Below are 6307 nucleotides of genomic sequence, written 5' to 3' on the forward strand. Positions count from 1 at the left end.
TTTCTTTAAAAAAAACAAAACAAATATCACTTCTAAAACGGCAAAGAATTTTAATATTAAAACTTTTGTTCCAAATAATTTCAGATATTGCAAGATTTAAAGGGAAAAATGACACGCCCTAAACACACTGGGGGTGAAAATTACAATGCATTGATTTCCTTTCGGCTCCGCATAAAACACCCACTCACTGTCTATGAAATGGATGGTCCGAGCCTGGCCCCCGCGGTGTCCCACTGGAGAAATGATGGTGTGCTCTTCAGTCCGGCAGGACCGCAGGGCCCCGGGCGACCGCTTGCGCCGCACTCCCGTCTTTCAACCTCTAGAGGGAGCACTGACCTCTTGTCCTCGCCCCAAGTTTCAACAACTGTGGTCTCCTGTCGCTTCACCTCCTCCCGTGATTAGAGCTGCGTGGTCGCGAAATTGCCTCCCCGCCCACTTAACGCACCTTGGCCAATAACGAAGAAGCATGAACTGACATCAGAACGTTTTTATAGGTACATTTCACCCTGCACCAGTGGCTCTACTCCCTCTGCCACATGTTTAAATGTTAAGAAAGACAGGAATGTGGGTATGAGTTTGGATCTGTGTGGCCGTGTACGTAGGGGCTGCTCTCTCACTCTATCTCCTCTCCTCCCTCCTCTCTTGACTTGTCTGTGCAGAGTAGCTCTTCTTCATCCTGCCAGACTGTGAAGCCCTTCCACAGTTTAGCTCACTATTCAATGCCAGATATGATGCACAGAAATGAACGTCAGTCACTGTTTTCAAATGTGTTTTTATAATCTTTTTAGGTCAGTTTTCAGAGTTCTGCTAACCCCGAATATTTAAAGGATTTAAGAGCAGTTATATAAAATGAGGCAGATCCCTGTGATGCTCCTGCGTATCGTTTGACTGACGGTAAAGAATAATGCAATTGATGCTTTTATTAAACTGGTTTTAGGCCACAAAATTTTATCCATTAAAATCTCCCTGTATGATTTTATTAGATACAGTTTTGGAACAAACCAGGGTATGAACACAGAAATGTGGGTAGACATAGAAATAGTTAACAGTATTATTATGTTTTTCCACTTTTATGTGTGGTTGGCCTGGTTATAGATCCACCAGAGTCCTTCGGCCTCTTGTGTTTTACTGCAGGCTAAATCTTATGCGAGTTTAGAATTGTTCATGTTGAGAGATATTTGGCTTAAACTCCAGTGCAGAGCAGTGGTCAATGTGCTGTAAACATGAGTTTGGTTACCATGACTTGAATATATAGACTAAGATAAACGAGATGGAGGTTAAAGCATCACTTTCCATGTTGCAGATGTCTGAGCCAAGTGTGCCACAGCGGAAGCTGCTCCTGTAGTACCAGCTGCTGCCAGCAGAGGGAGCGGGCACAAAGACTTTTCTGTTCAGCACCATGAAGCATATAGTAGCCATGTCAGCAGCATCCTATTTAGTGAAGACCATATAACCAGAAAGTAAGTTTCTCATTTTAATTCAGGAAAATAATTGCCAACATGATGTTTTAAGTTGAAAGACCCAAAGAGAGTCATTCTGCTTTTTCCTCTTTTAATTCTGAGCGCACAATCACTAAATGCTATGGCATGACATTTAGTGCTTTAAAATAAAACCAGTGAATTATGGTTTATAATTTTAGACACCTAGTGGTCTGTTAAAGTGCCCTCTTTGAATTATATTCCGTCGTGTTTCTAAACCTGTCTCGGGCCCTTTTGCATCTTGCCAGCCTGCGGCCTCCTCTCCTTTTCCAATCTTTCTGCCTCTAAATTGTTCTTTTCCTGACTCACTTTTCAATCCTCATCGCTATCTTGTCTCACCTTCTTGTATTTCCCTCTCCTCCTTTTGCTTTCAATATCTCCTCTCTGTCTCTTCTGACTCCCTCCATCCTGTCTATTATCCTTTCGATCTCTTTCTCAGTGTCTTTCCTGCCCTCCTCTCTGCCCAGTCTCCTTCTGGCTCTAACTCTTCCTCTCCCTCCCCTCACTCCTGTTTCTCAGCCCACTCCCCTCCAGTGTGTGAGGGTGAGCGCAGCAGAAAGACACCTTTGATAACCGACGGTCAAATTCCTCTTTAATTTCTGCTTTACAAATGTCACTTTACACCGGGTGAATGTTATTGCTGTGCATCGAATAAACGAGCCCTGTTTGAAGTCACTTGCCAGCATCGCTTTGGTGGATCCTGTGTGGTAGAAATTGCTCACACATCGCGCTCCTGCACACACAAACGCACCTGAGTTGACCGAACTGTATTGAGCTTGTGTACTCTGTAGACAGGGAAAATACCAAAGTGGTGGGTAAGATGTCAGGTGTGCTTGCTGCTCACTGTTATTTGCTGTTCTAGGTAGGTAGGTAGACCTACACAGTAAAATAAATACTGTAATTCCCCCTGTGAACTTCAGGTCCTCGACTGTGCAAAAGAGAACTAGTATTGTCCAACATTTAAACTCGGTCCCAAGCACATAACTTTAAACTTGCAGTTTTTTTGCACATTGTCTGCTTGAAAAACAAATGCTGATGAAGTCCCTTTTTCTGCCTTGTGGCATAATAATGACCAGTAGTGGAAGAAGTATTCAGATCCTTTACTTAAGTAAAAGTATTTATACCGCACTGTAAAAATACTCTTTTACATGTAAAAGTCCTGCATTAAAAATGTTATTTAAGTAAAAGTATGTAAGTATCATCAGGAAAATGTACGTAAAGTATTCAAAGTAAAAGTACTCAATGCAAAAAAAAAATCCTCACTGAAACTGGAAACGATCAAAACAAGTGTTTAATCGGCGAGTCATTTCAGCTGGACTTGTTAGTGTGTATATTGTTGGGTAGTTTAATTTATAATAAAACATTTTATAAACTACATGTGTTTTGTGTGGAAAAATCTTAATTTGTAAAGTAACTAAAGCTGTCAGATTAATGAAGTGGAGTAAAAAGTACAATATTTCGTTCTGAAATGTAGCGAAGTAGAAAATGGCATGAAAAGAAAAGTCTCGTAAAGTACAGGTACCTCGACATTTGTACTTAAGGACAGTTGAATCAGGAGAGACTTCGTTGCAGATATGCAAAGATTTATTTGTAAGCTACATATGCAAAATATGAAATGTACAAAGTATTTGGAGATTAGACTCCATCGCATCAAATCATGTTTTAAAGGGGTAGATAAACCCAGACATTCTAGACACTGGTGGTGGTGATGAAGGAGCACGAAGACCAAACCGAAAGTGCCAATGGGGCCGGTCAGCTGGAGGAAGACCCAGGGTATCATGGGTGAAGATGACCAGTGGTTGAAGGGGAGGAGGAGGGTCGCGCTCTATTCCTGAAATGACAACTGACAGCCGCAGGGGAGAGAACAGATTTAAAGCAGGGATGTCATGCTGTGATTGGCTTGTGAAATACATGGCTGAATCTGATTGGTTTAACTGAAAAGTGAATGCCTAGAAACAGCTGATCAATTAGAGATGTGATAACATTATTGAAGTCTGAAAGAACTTACGCTGAGCTTCATTACTTGAGTAAATGAACTTAGTTACATTCCACCACTGATAATGACTATTTGTAGTAATCGGCTTTGCTGGAATTTGTAACTGCCAAAAAATGCATTTAGCTTGCTGCTTAAAACCATCCACTGTTGGCAGCCTTAAGTGTTATTGCGATAAATTAAAGATACAAGTAAACATTTTCATGTTTACTTGTATGTCTGACTAAAGTGTCATGCCTATTGGGTGACTGACGGTCAATAGTAAAAGCAGCTATTAGTGTGGAATTTTGGCCAAATGTGTATCAACTTTATATACAGTAATGTCTCGACAAGTTGTTTATCTTTTTATGGCATAAAAAGTCAAACTAGCTGCTACATTATACAGTTTGTTGCCTCTGTAAGGTCCAGACTGTGGGGATGGGAAGAAACTTTGGAATGACTAGTGACAACATTTAGGGAAGGCAAATTACTGGTCAGCCACTGTCCCCATGTTCTTTCAGCTGTAATGATATACTAGCTTTTGGGTATACAGAGACCAAATCTGAGCCAGGGTACACTTAGATGACTGAGAGTGCCTCCTAAGCAGAGCTAAATCTGGGTGAAACTGAGAATGGGTCCCGCATAAAGTATATAATTCTACATTTGAGGTGGGTTGTTCTTGCTTTCTAATCAGGGGAACATGTCAGATAGAAATATGTCAGACTAAGAGGTGTGCTGAAAGAAATGTTTCAGAAAGACATCATCATGGTGCCACTCACAACTGGGGATTTAAATCTTAATACAGCAGCACATTTTTGGGAGAATTGTGCATTTCACATTAAATGTAAAGGCCTGAATCATCATGAGCCATATTAAAATGTACTGTAGTGTCATGAGCACACCTTGACACTTTGTATGTACACTTTAATGCACCTAAACAGACAAATCACCATAATATTATTACAAAACACAATGAGGAAAAACATATTGTAGTTGCACAAGTTTGGGGAAGTTAAAGAAGAGCCTATTTAACTCACACTACCCAAGTAAAAAGATTAGAAAAGTCTGCATTAAATAGTCTATAAAAATGCGTTATTGGTGCACATGATGCACATTTATTTTTTCACTGTTAGAGCCACTGTCATTCAACTGATTGAGAATTGAGCTTTGATTATGAAGTGATGTGGCCTAGGTTGAAAGCTGCATTTCACAACATTCAATGGCTTCAACACTTCAAATGAATTAAGAAACCGTCCAGACTGATCTCACGAAGTGGCGTGTGTATGAAACGCCAATTCGTATGCCATTATTGCCGTGTTATCAAGACGCATACTCGCTTTTTAGCGTGTTTATCAACACCGTTTGGCCTCCATTGACTTACATTAGCTTGCGACTGCGTGTGAATTGATGCCGTAGCGAGTAGTATGAAAGGGCGAAAATCCGCGTACGGAGGTTGGTCGGGGTGGAGGATGGGTCAAACAACACAGGACTTTCACCCAGGAGACCGAGGATCGTGTCCCGCGTGTCACGTTTCCTAAACTCAACCGCTTTCTTCTTTTACTAAAGCCAACGTGTCACGTTTCCTAAACTCAACCGTCGCTTTCTTCTCGCGATAAAACGGCAAGTGGCGTGTATGTTTACGCCCGCTGTATACAGCGTAGACATACACGCGGATAGCTCAAAATGCGTACAGATAACACGCCACTTGGCTTAAGAGAGCGGGCGTGTATGTTTACGTGAAGTCATGATATCACGAGTCTGACCAGCAACTGGTAATGAATTTATTCATGTAAAACAGAGGTGTCAAACTCAACTTCATTAAGGGCCACACTGGAAAGGGAGAATCGCATCAAGGGCCAGACATGTAGAGTTTATTTTCATGCTTCTATTTAGAAAAAGTCAAATATCTTTGACTGTATTATTCCATGTCTCATATAGTCTTCTCACTTACAGTTTGGTCCACATACAGCCCTAAAAAAGGCAGCAAATAGTTCCTTAGAAAGCTTAGAATTTAGCAAATCAAGCAAAACAAAGATTACATTTTAAAAGTTTCCCAGCTCTCTGCTTCTGTGGGAATTTCTGGGAGTCTCAAAGTCATCAAATCTGCCAAATTCCGCTCTAAGTGTCATGTAGTTGCCATTTGAAAAACAGTTTCCTGTCTTTTTGTTTTGGTGCACAACTATGCGGGCCAACATTTTGTTGTGAACCTAAATTGATAATGCGGGCCGGATCAAAACCTGCCAGGTGCCGGGTTCGGCCCGCGGGCCTTGAGTTTGACACATGTGATGTAAAACATGCAGGAACTTTATTAATGACGTCTTTGGTGTGTGTGCGGGAGCAGTGTCCCTAGAAGGGGTGCAATATTTGAACTGGTAAGATTGCAAAGCGCCACCTCCTGATTTCACTGCCATGACAGGAGAGACTGTGCAGTCTGTGTGTGGGAGGATTAACGAGCTCTTGTCTGTGTGCCAAGAGTGAACGTGAGAGGGCCGAAATGTGTCAGCGAAGGGAAAACAGTAGATGTAGATGAAGAGGCGTCCGGGGGAAGACAGAGGAAAAAGGAAGAGGGAGGGTAGTATTTTCATTCTGCAGCATCACAGCAATTTATCCTGCCGCCTTGGCATGTGCATGTTTTGTTGGTACAGTAATGGTCCGGATGTGACTGAGCAGAGATGAAAAGGTCTTTGAAGGCACTTCAAGAGGACAGACGGACAGAAATGAGCTCATGGCCATAACAGCTCAGATTGTTTTTATTTGCTGGTTTTCCCTGAACTCATTAACTGTCTGCTGTATCTGTGTAAAAATATTACAGTTCTCTGCATGTTCAGCCTCTTGTTTTGGAAATCAATAATTAGTT

The sequence above is a fragment of the Perca flavescens genome, chromosome 14 (assembly GCF_004354835.1).
Source record: "Perca flavescens isolate YP-PL-M2 chromosome 14, PFLA_1.0, whole genome shotgun sequence".
In the NCBI taxonomy this organism is placed as follows: Eukaryota; Metazoa; Chordata; class Actinopteri; order Perciformes; family Percidae; genus Perca; species Perca flavescens.